This window comes from Colius striatus, chromosome 2 (assembly GCF_028858725.1).
Source record: "Colius striatus isolate bColStr4 chromosome 2, bColStr4.1.hap1, whole genome shotgun sequence".
Taxonomy (NCBI): Eukaryota; Metazoa; Chordata; class Aves; order Coliiformes; family Coliidae; genus Colius; species Colius striatus.
The window spans coordinates 21,900,782-21,913,234 of NC_084760.1; the positions used below are offsets into that span (position 1 = coordinate 21,900,782).

At 38.3% G+C, this 12,453-nt stretch overlaps 1 protein-coding gene across 3 annotated transcripts in view; it reads left to right on the forward strand.

Moving 5' to 3' along the window:
• The window catches only part of HMGCLL1 (3-hydroxy-3-methylglutaryl-CoA lyase like 1), a 79,805-nt gene that overhangs the window by 61,278 nt on the left and 6,074 nt on the right, over positions 1-12,453 (forward strand). The window lies entirely within an intron of this gene.

Consider the following 12,453-nt stretch of genomic DNA (forward strand, 5'->3'; position numbering starts at 1 on the left):
AGTTTTAGTTGGGATTTAACTCTTCAATCAATTTCCATGGTATTTTGAAAATAAATTATTTCTGTAAGAACTGTTTGACTTGTTTTTAGAAATTCTCCCCGTAATCATACTGCTGTGACTCTGTATACACCAGCTAGAAGAAAATTAATGGCTTTTAGACATGTGGATTATTCTGCTGAGTAGAAATTACTCCCACTCCTTTTTTAACCTGAAATAGCTTTTGCTAAAGTTTAACAGGAATTGTAAAATAAGGAAAGAATCACTACAGTGCTTTCCACTTGTAAGCAATTGTTTATTTTCATTACCCTTCATTATTTGTGAGTGTGTCTATTCTGGTTTCTGTCTGAAAAAGAAGGTATTTCATGGACCCCAACTTTCAGACCTAAGCAAGGGTCAGAGGAGTTTGAGATGGCAGGAGCAGCCCTGGGAAATCACAAATCCCAGTGTCTCCAGTAGAGAAGTGCAATATTTACAGGATAATGCATCCTTCCTTTTTGGGCAGCTCTACAGACAGCTGTGCTGAGGGGGTGGAACTAAACCTCTGGCCATTCTTGCGTATTTATGGCTCCTCGGAACCAATTTTGTTATCATCCAGCAAACAATGAGGGAGGGAGAGTTATTTCTTATTGTTGAGATACATCAAGTGGCTTTAAACAAGCTCTAAGGGTGTTTCCTAAGATAAACTGCAAAAAACTTGGAGATACTATTATCAGACAGGCTGAAGTTCTTCAACTCACTCTGCATGAGTCTGTTGGGTGGATCTTTGTAGCTGTGTAAGAACAAGTGGAATAAGTCAATGATGACTCTTGAGTTAAGACAGAAATCAAAACTGATGCAGTACTCAAAGTATGACAGTCGTCTTTTCTTTCTGTGCTGTGCAGAATCAACACTGAACCAGTCTCCTGAGTCAAATCATGTATTTTTTTTTTCTTTTGAAATACTACAGTACAATGGACAGGTTTACAGAACTTTTTGATACTATTTCTTACTTTTTGATCATTTTTAAAGGCAATTGAATGATAGTTTTATATACTCCATAATTTTTGCCAGCTTGTGTATCTTCCTGTCTATTTAATGTTTTTCTCCATTGTTGCTTAATGCCAGTGCTGTATGATAACATTATCAGAGGCACATTATGTGACTTGCTTAGTACAGCATCTTTTCAAATACATAAAAAATTACAGAAAGGAAGGTTTTTCTCTGATCTATTTTCACAGCATATTTTGCTTGCACTAAAAGTTGCAACAGGAGGTAATAATTTTTGATGTATCTTTTTTTCTAAAGCATAAACTGAGTGAATGGAATAAAAGTAGATTTAGCAAGGCAATATAAGGTGCCTCTGTAGCAAAAGATAAGATGCTACGTTGAATGCCTTTTTAAACAAGTGTCCTGGCTTTACTTTTGGCAGATATATTGGATGAGCAATTTTGCAGCTGTCTTATTTTAAAAAGGGACTTTAATCAGAATAAGGGAAAGAAATTTCCAAGACAGATTACATTTTGTGTCTCTTCACCTTAGTGCTACCCCTTACTTAGTTAATGTATTAGAAGGGAAGATTTGTTTGGAAGTATTTTAATGTGATGAATGATTAAAAATTGGTTTGGTTATAATTGAAGAGCAGAAGCTGTGGAACTGTCACACTTTGTTTTAAACTTTCCTGCATTTTTATGAAAATCATGATGAAAACTTATTTTGAAATATAAAAAGGCTCTGCCTACAGTGTCCAAAAAATACCCTGTTTGATTGCATCCTCTTTGGTCACGATACTGAATTTATTAACTGTTTAATCCTGTCCTAGAATTCCACTCAAAACATTATATTTTAGCAAAAAAATTAAACTTCTACTTCCTTGAAGTCATATAGATGACTGAAATATATATTCCAGAACTCTTTAAGAGAGATTGCTCCTTGGTTCTGAATCTTTGCAGGAGATGCCATATTTTCCAACAAGACCTTAGTGGTCCCATTTGCTAAATACATTTGTCTGAGTCTTGAATCAAATTAAGCATGTGCATATCTGTTTGCAAATTCAGGGACTATTTAGTGAGAATGAATTTTAAGGAAAAAATTACTGATAGAAAAAAATATACTTTTTTTTGGTTGCAAAAGATGTAAAGGGAATAACAAAATGGAAAGAAAAGAGAAGTATCTAGTAATTTATTGTACCTTAACGTGTACTGCAATAGTTCCATAACTTTTGCTTAACTAATTTGCAACCTACTCTTTAGTTCTTCTAGAGAATGAGGTGTGCAGGAATGAATCATTTGGTTTTATTGTTGGATTTTGTTTTACGGCTTTTGATGTTGTGGGTTTTTTCCTTAGCAATTATTTTCAGAACAGAGATACCAGTGGGGGAAAAAAAAGCTTTTAAAAAAAAAAGTGGTGTAACTACTGTAAATATTTTGTGAAATGTCCATCTGAAGGCCCTCAAACCTCTGGTAATTAGAGGTCATACTGTGGAGATTGACAGAGTAAATTACCAGTTAATGTTTACACAACAAAACATATGCCCGATACAATATCCTACACTGATGTTACTGAAACCAGAGTCCGGAAATGTACAGTGGAAACAAGACGTGGTACTCTTCTTGTGCCAACACAAACAGCAATTACAGCACAGTGTGAGAGAAGTCATAAGAAATACTACTGCATATCAGTAGTTCAACAAAGTCAGCACTTTTGTGTAATTGCAGGGGAAAAGGGCTGAAAAACATTACAGATCTCAGCAAGAAATGGCCCTTTATACTTTTAAACCGATCCTTGATAAAACAATGCCGGGGTCATGAGAAGGCTACTCTGCCAATTTTGCTTCACTGTGGGATCCATTGACATCTGGCTGAGCTGCGGAAGCTGGAAAACCTCTTTAATATTCTCTTGACAGTAAAATAGACATGTGGAAAACATTCTAATCTGTTAATCTTTGGTGCTCCTGAAGAAAAAGGACATTTGGCTTTATACTTTGTCATGGTAAATATAAAGTCTCTAGATCTAGCTGTAAATAAGTTAAAAGCATCTGAATGGAGAATCCAGGTCTTATTTTCCAAATATGGGAGAAGATGAATATGCACCTGTGTAATCTAGGTGATGTAGTAAATGCCAGGAGGTTTTTTTTCTAAGGGTAGTTTACCATACGTCTTGGCGATTCTTTTTTCTTTATGCTGAGTGTGTTTTGTCAATGAGTACTGGGGAGCAGAATCTCTGAACTTCTGTACATCCTACATACAAAAATAGACTAAAGTATTGTTTCACTCAAGGGATTGTGAAAATAGAAATCAGAGAGATTCCAAATAGTAGTTATGTCTGAATAAAAAGTGCAGATTTTATTTAACAGCATTAACTGTAAAATTACTTTCGGCCTAGACTTTGAGTCAAATATGGAGGGACAGCGAATGATGGAGATATATATCTATTCAGCTTAAGATGGGATGCACGATTTTAAATTTCTGTTATATCTCCAGAAATGAGAAAAGGAATTTCTCTAGAAAATAACTGCTATGTGCATGTAATGTGTATTGTAAATATGAATAATATATGGTCTATATTAATATCAAATCCAAAAGATACCATGAATTATGGAAAAGATAAACTAGAATTAAAAATTCTATATACCCTTGCAGTACATTTTGAGTTAATCTGAACAACTGAATGCATAAAGATAACATTTTCATACACTTGATGAAAGTTAAAAGTGATTTCCAGTTCTAAGTAGCAAATTGTATTATGATAACACATGTACCCTGTTGGAAATGTGACTTCCTTTGGAAAACTTGAAGTATCTTCTTTGCAAAATAAGTAGCCTTGGGAATTAACAGAGCTGTTGGTTCCACTCCGTACCCTCTCCCAAAAAAAGGTGTCTGCTTGTTAATGAATTCTGATATTTCATTGATAGTGATATCTGCAAGAGGAATAAAATCTATGACCACCAATTGCAGGTAGTAGTAGTAATAGTAATAGTAGTAGTAATAGTAATAATGTCTTGAGGGCCATGCCCTTGCTCAAGCAAGCTCCCAATGAATAATACCTTCAGTAAAGTAAGAATTGTCCAATCCACTTCTATGCAGCTGAGGAGTTGCAAGAGATCTTGATCTTTTTTGTGGTTCACTCGCTAGGTGTCCCACATTACCCAGTAGTCAGGACTTTTCTTTAGTAGGAAGATGAAGAAAAAACCTGAGCCTTGGGTAGGATAGTGCAACTGCTTAACTATTTGGATGTATTTATGTTTGGATGCATTGTGGGGTCTTTATCTGCACTGCCAAATCTGCTCCATTTCTAAATCAGCTAAATCTTTCTGGAATGGTTATTGAGAAGGGGAAATAAAAAAGTTTTACTCTAGCCTAGCTTAATTCCTATTAAATAGGTGAAGCGGGAGGGAAGATGTCATAATAGTTATAGCAGTAACCTGAGCAACTTTCTGGAAATCATAGGTACTGTCATCAGAGGAAAAGCGTTGGAAGCATGAGATAGGAGTAGTCATCTACTTGGAGTTGTAATGTGCAACAGATCATTTAGTATGTCATTACTGCCATGGTTGGAATAGTAGCCAAAACCTTCTGCAGACATTCTGGTATGTGGCGGACTCAAGGGAGAGTTGGATTGAGGGGTGTTTAGTGACTGCTCCCTGGCTGTATGTATCATCACATCCAGGAGAAACAAGTGTAGGTCTGGTTGTCAAGGTGTGAGTGGGAACAATAGTATGAGTCACTAAGATATCTTAAAAGGCCTTTCAATTCTAAATGTGGAAGCTCACTATGCAGTTAAAACAGGAAGCAGTAGGTGAAGATGAATTAGTTGTCAAAGAAAATGTTTTACTAGAACTAACAGGCATCAATCTTACTGTCCAACAACTTAAACTAGGATCTTACCTTTAGTCTTCCTTAGCATTTTTTGGAGAAAGCTACAGAAAGGAAGAGGAGACTGATCTTGGCATACATTTTTCAAACACCTGAAGAACCTCATTAGGATTCTCGATGTCACATTGGGGTCTCTCCACCCATTTTGGTGAGCTTCCTTGAGCTTCCCTAGTTTCCATGTCAAGGAGCCAGTGCTGATTTTCAAACTGTGAAGACCACACATGTTGTATGGATGATCAGCCCCAGACAAGAAGCTGATGCTTCTATAGGACTCCACAGCACATTTGGAGATGAGCCCCGGGGACAGGCAGGAGGTCCTGTTTTTGCTGAGTGGCAGGTGGGTGTGATTTCAGAGATAATGTGGGGAATGATAGTCAAAACAAAGTGGTTTTTGTGGGTCGGTGATGTTCCTGGCTCTAGGGCAGTCAGGTGCTGCTGTGTGAGGGCTCTGGCTGAATTGAAGTCAGATGGGAATTTAAATGCTGCTACCATTTCATTCCTTTAGAGACTCTGATGCTAGCACACCATAATACCATGGAATGAAAATAGTTCAGCTCTGCTTTCCCAGCTTTCTTATAAATGCCATAATTTCTACAAATGTATTTTATAAAAATAGGTGTTTTTTGCTGTTCACTTATTTTGTTTGCACACATTGGTGCAAGCTAGTGTCTTCTCCCACTTGGTGTGTCATGCTGAAAGTGTTCTGTTTATATCAAGTGAGGGAAATTAGGCCTCCAGAAACATTTTTGGCCACCCAGCTTAAGCAATGGAATGAATCAACAGAAACTGGTCTTCCAGTAACCAGAAGAATTGGGAGTTGGCAGAAACTAACCAGGACTGAAGAACAAGATGGAAAGAATTTGTGCTTTCTTTCTAAGATATAGATAACAATGAAAATGACACCAAAGATAGATGAACTAGGTTATATGTTCCCTGAATGCAGGGAAAAATAACCTTTTCAGATAGTGTGATACTTGGGCCAGATTTGCCATGTTTGTTGATGGTTCACATGTTCCTCATTTGCCACATGCACTTCAAATATGAGAACAGCGCCTTTCTCTGATTGTCCATAGTAGCACTATATCCTTTTTCAGTATTATAACCTAGAGTCAAGTGTATTTTCTGCAGCCTACATCTCAAACTTTGACTTTTATCTGTGCTTCCATCCTTCATTCAACCCATTCTCAGCTGATGTCCCATAATTTGACCAGTCTGATGATTCAGGCATTTTATTTTCAGAGTCACACAGAATCTTAGGGGTTGGAAGGGACCTTGAAAGATCATCTAGTCCAACCCCCAAAAGATCATCTAGTCCAACCCCCATTTTAGTGAGTATGTCTCTACTCAGCTTACCCTTTGTGAGCAGTTCCTCGCAAAGTGAGTGGATTTTGTTTCTTCATTGGACCTTCACTGTCAGCAGTTCCAAACACGCTTTCTCCAGTCCCAGCATCATTTTCCTCTCCCAGAGACATCCTCAGTAACTTTACCATCAAACGAAGTCATCTTTTTGTCTTCCCTGTCCATTCAGATCCCTGAGTTTAATTTTATTAATTTACATTGGCATATAGCACATGACAAAACTTGGTTGTCGCCTGGCTGCATGTAGGCCACAGACAGACTGGCACAGTTGCTGAACTAGATAGTTTTCTCCCTGACTGCTTTGAAGCTGCCTTTTACTTTTCCTCTTAAATTCCCTCATCCCTCCAGGTCCCAAAGCTATTATCTTCTCTACCAGTTTATCTGGTTGTCTGACCGTGTCCAAACTGAAATCTGTAAAATTAATAGCCTGGATTTTTAGATTGGATTGTTTCACAAGACAGCAAGCAGACAAACTGGTAAACCACTAGAAGTTTACTTGAGAACAGGAGCTTCTGCTGAAAAGCATCTGGGCAATAACTACTTCAGATCATCCTAGTCTGGAAATCTGACATTGCCCTGGGTTGCTTGTGGGGAAGGAAGAGAGAGAGGAAAGTCACTCAGTGCTCTGATGGTCATTGCGTCCTCGTGGGTTTCGACAAGACTTTTAAATGTGTCTCCTGCTCCCCCTGCAGGTGTTGTGATTCTTAGCATGGGTGCAGCTCGAATTGCGTACAACCCCCTAATTAGCAAACCCTAGTGTCTTGTAAATAAAACGGTGCACATACTCAAAGAACAGAGCGAAACATGCCTGCATGGGCAGTACTAATAGTGATTTGTGAACATCTGCTTCCCAATATTAATTTTGTTATGGCTTAGGATTTTGATTAGAACTTTCTAAGCTTTAAAAAAATCTCAAAACCAGTCACTTGTATTTCAAGGCCTGATTTTCCCCCTAAACTTCCATGAATGTTCTCTGAAGAACTGGTTCTTCAACACAGATCTCAGCTGCTCGAGTCTGCTGGTGATGCATTGTCAGCCAGAGACACAGGTTTTCCTTTTCAGAGGTATTGCTTCACACTTCTTTGTTGAGGTTAAAGGAAGAAGCATGGTCAACTGCTGCTCTCTTGACCCTTTGGCATTTTAGCTACTGGGCTGACCAGTTTCTGACAATAAGGGGGAACTTTCCTAAGCTTGTAATTAGGTCCACTTACAAGTGTGTGATCTCTTAAAATCACCAGTCCTTGTGTGCCAAATTTGAGAGAGCAAATCTACAAGAATATCTCCAAGAGGCTAATGTTAGAATTATTGAATATTAGTATAACAAACCATTTTCTTCCCAAAAACTTGTTCTCGGAAGTAGCCAACACCATTTTTCACTAAAACTTTCCAAAACAATTCAGCCTGAGGCAGAGAAGAGGCATGGAAAAAGTAAGATCCAGCAGTTAAAGTAATAAACAACTGAAAGTAGGGCCTTATGATGGAAAGTGTTAGGGAACTTTAACTATAGATGTCATTGCAAGCTTTGCTTATAATAAATGTGTCAGTAGCAATATGAAAAGATGTGTGCAGTAAGTCAAAGGCATGTTGTATTAACCTATTTTATGCAGCACATCTGCCCACAAATTGCTCGTATCTCAGTATGCTTCAGGAGAAAAGGAGTGTGGTGGGTTTTTTTGCTGAATGTATTAATTTTCTAGCTAAATGAGCTGGAAAATTATAGATTTTAATGTAACAGTGACACCCTGTGGTCAGTAGCGATGGAACCGACTGAAAAGCCGTGTAAGTTGGTTTTTAATCTTGTGCTTTAATCTTTAGCAAGAATGGACAGAAAAAGAAAGAGGAAGGAAATGCAATTGCCTTTCAGGCTTTTTCACAGAGAGACATTGTCCCGTTTTATTGCCTTAGATGTGGAAATTTATGCTTCTAATTTCTCAAATGCTAAAATAATATTTAATTACATGCATTTGTTTTATTGAAGTAAAGGGGAGTGAGAAGCCTTGATTTTAGACAGTTGGATAATGGAAGTGATGGAAGAGTCTCTGTGGGCACAGCTGTCTTAAAAAGCATTGCTGGTGTAGTTATTTATGTTTCTATGGTGATCTGTATCTCTACAGGAGACTTTTTTTCCTGGTGGCATATACCATGTAAATGGTGAGTAGCAGACTGATGCCAGAGAGAGACAAGAATAGGACAGTACCACACCATGCCAAGAGTGCCAGCTAGGCCCTGACAGGGCTCCAGGGTTAAACAGCTGGAAGTCATGTGTTGCTTTCTGTGTAGACAGTCTTTCACCTAAAGCATGTGGGTCCTCCTTTTGCTTCTTCCTCCCTTCCTTCTCCCTTCCTTGAACAAATGCTGAACTAATACACCGATATTTTGTCATATCTATGTGCACCAATCTTTGAGACACTGTAGTACTGAACTTTTCAATGCTGTGGTCTCTAAATTTTCTGGGACAATAAATCATTTTCTGCTCAATATATATTTTATGCATACCTGGAATCCTTGATATTATGGTTTCAAAATCTCATAGTTTGAAAAAATCCTAATTTATGAGAGACCTGGTTTATAATATCAGATTTATACTACATGTGTCCCTGGAGTTACCAGTGGGGATCTGGCCATTTTTAAGAGAGGGACAAAATTAACTTTCTGTCAGATGAAGCCAGGTTTAAAGATCAGTAAGGAAGGAGCCTGACTGTCCCAACAAGAGGTTATGGGGAGGTAGTAAAGCAAACTGAGAAACATGAAGCATTTATTATTCACTGGCAATAATAGTTTCCTGTTGAACCTGGCTATTTGACAAAGGTGATGAATTTAATTCCTTGCTCTCTTTGGGGAATTAGGAAGTTAGCATGGGACAGGAGCAAAAAGTCTTCTGCCTTCTCTAGAGAGTAAGCTCAAGCTAGCCAAAACTAAAGTTTGGAAGGTGTTCAGGAACCGCTGTCAGGAATTTAGTGATTATCAAAACTCTACAAGTGTCAAAAAAGATTGGAGCACTTAAGTTGTCCTAAAAGCCAAACCATTGTTCCCCCTCATTTAGGACATATCCTATGAAATAGCTGCAGTGCAGCTTCTCATGAATCTCAGCACAATTTAGTGCCTGTCAAGAAGTGACGACGAGACTGTGGACTTTTTAAAGATCTCATATTGACAGTGAATGTTTTGCAAACTCAGATTGATGAAAGGTTCGAAACTCATTATCTTCTGTAAAAGCCTGACAAATATTGGACATGTGATGAAGGAAGAGGTCTTGTTTTACACATATGTCAATTTTTAGCTTTTCTTTTTGAGCCCCTTGTGCTTTTAATGGCTGTAAAAGCAAAACGGCTTCATAGCTGCTCAAACTTGCAGAGAAGTTATTTATTAGGTGCTATTTTAGACTCTGTGCTTAGAAAGGCTGGGTTGTAATATTAACCTCCAAATTAGTTAGTAATGCTGCTGAAGGATGTTTTCCAACATCTGGTTTTAGCACTGTTAGAATGGAGCTTGGAGCATGGATTATTTGAGGACTGAATGGGGCCACACTGGAGATGAATGGCAGTGATTCTGCACACGAATCAGAAAACACGTGATATTTGCAAGAGAAGGCAGATGCAGGTGAGCTTGCTGCTGAAACAGCTGTGTGTTGCAGTAGAGATCTTTTCAGAAGTATTGTGAAGACAACTTTAAAGGACAGTATCTTAAAAGCGGAGACATCTGCCCATTGCATATTGAAAGCACTAATTTGAAGATATGTCAGATGTGGAGGTCAGACAGAGCTGCTGTATTATATACACTGTGTCAAGACCTTGTCTACAATTTTCAACTTGGAAAATTCATCCTCATGCAGGTACAATTATAGAGACGTGAACATGCTTATACACAAATTCTGGAAGTAATGGTTTAAATGTCCAGTACTAGGGTGAAAGCCACCACACTGAGAATAGTAGTTGAACACCTCTCATGTACCTCAGCACCTTATTTTACTATAGCTTTTATCCCCGTGTAAATTTACTGAAAATAAATACATCAAGAAGAATGCTCTAGCACTTTTGACATAATGTGACATCTAGGAGGAAACTCCATGAAGGACGCTTTCTTCTACCTTTTCATCCCTGAAACAGGCATTTCTGACATGTCTTAAAATCAGCCTGAAAGAGCAGGCATGGTAGTTGGATTGCATGCAGATATCATGCCAGCATTTCTACATGTTAGTTTCCCTTTTCCTCAGACCTTTACTGTACTGTAAGTCTTTCCATTAGGCCTTAGGTATGTTTCTGCAGGGACACTTGCCAACCAAAGAGCTGCCACTGGAGAGCATGAACCAATGACTTCCAGAGTCAGTGTATGAATCTTAGCAGCAAAAAGAGACAGGCTTTCTAGTTGAAAGCTATCATAAATGCATATCCTCTGTGTATCAGACACAGATGTGTTGTATAACACATTTTCTGACCAGTAGGTTACACAAACAGAATGTGACAAGTGACTGAAATGTGAAACATATTTTGGTGATTCACTGCATATTTCATGGATTAGTATACAGGATCCCTTCTTAGAGAGTGTCATTGTGTGAGCAATATTAGACAGTAATGTCTTACCTGTCACAGTTATGCACCTCGATTCCTTTGAGGTCTTTATTACAGGCTTTGAGCAGATACCTAACTGAAAGTAATGTTCCTTGCCTGACCTGGGACACTTCTTTGGATTACTCTTTATTACTGCCCTCCAGAGATGTTGGTACTTCAAAGAGCCTATAAGGCCAATGATTATGACAAACACTGTTACAACTATAGGAGTAAATACAAATACATTAGGGAAGCTCATTGCAGAGCTAAAAAAAACCCCTCACTGATGGGGAGGACATCATCTGCAGGACGTCATCTGTTGCCTGCCTTGCTAACTAGTTGTATGCATGACTGTGAAGAAGCCCAGGCTTGCAGCAGCTTAGCCTGCTGGGACAGGTAGGTGCTCAAGAGCACAACAGAAATCAGCTTGCCCTGCAGCCAGATCTTTAAGCTGATCTTACTGACTTGAAAATGTGAGTAACAGGTGTGGTTTAACCTCTGAACCTCTCTGGACCCAAAGTCAAATTTTAGTATTGAAAACTTATCTCTGCACAGGAACTCCAGTCCTGAATTTGAGCTGTGATTGCACCCTGATTTAGTCTGCCCAACTTCTAACTTTTGGTGTATATCTGCCTAAATTAGCCCTAGGGGAAGGAGAACTGTCTAGTGTACTTAAAGTAGAGAAAAGGTGGTGTCTTTGAAGATCTGATAACCTCTTTGTCTAATATCTTTGCTAACCTCTGATGATCTCTAGAGCCACAGTGCCTCCAAAGATATCTGATCTTGTTCAACTGGAAATCTGAAGAGCTTTTTCTGACAAGGGAGACCCAGTATCCTCAATCACATACCTAACATGTTAAACCAGAAGACAATGCTTCCCAGTTTCAGCTTTATTTTAAAATTTAATCACAGAAAGAAAAGAGTGCAAGAGCTCATTAGACAATTCAGTGGAAATCACAGGCTCAATTCCTTTCCCTCCCTGACCAATATTGCAGGGAAGGCATTATCCCACAGGGAATTTAATATTATCTGTTGGACAGAGTTAGTAACTGGTTTACTACTGTTTATCATGAATATGCTGAGAGAGAATCAAAACAGAGAAGGAGCTTGAATGCAGTAGGAAGAAAATAAATATCAGAGGATTATGAATTTATGACAGCTGGCTGTTTTTTCAAGTCTTAGTTTAAATGAGAAAGCTTAACACTGCGTATCGAGGACTCCCTTGGAAAATATTCAAAGACTGGAACCTCTATCTATGGAGAAATTCCATGCTATCCAAGCTACTCAGTTATTCCAAGCATCTTAAAAGCTAGGCTTTTGAATATGGCTCCAGGACTGTGCTGGGCTGTGAAATTTGCTATTTGAGGGGTTGTGTGTTCTTCTAAACTCATGAACAAGATAAACAATGGGTCAGACTCACTAGGGTGAAGTTCTTTGAAATTCTGCTTCTCATTGATTTAAACTTATGAACCCTCTAATAGATCTGCAAAAATTCAATTATTCTTTTACATTGTGATGTTCAGTTTGGGTGAAAATACCTTGTAATCCTCCTGTAAAACAATAACAAAAAAATTACTTCATGATGGTTTTATGATCTCTTAGAAAGAAGAAAGCAAAGAAAATGAGAAGAGAGAAAATGCTAGTAGGGAAGTTCTTTGTGGAAAAATAGCCATTAATACAAAACACATTTTAGAGGG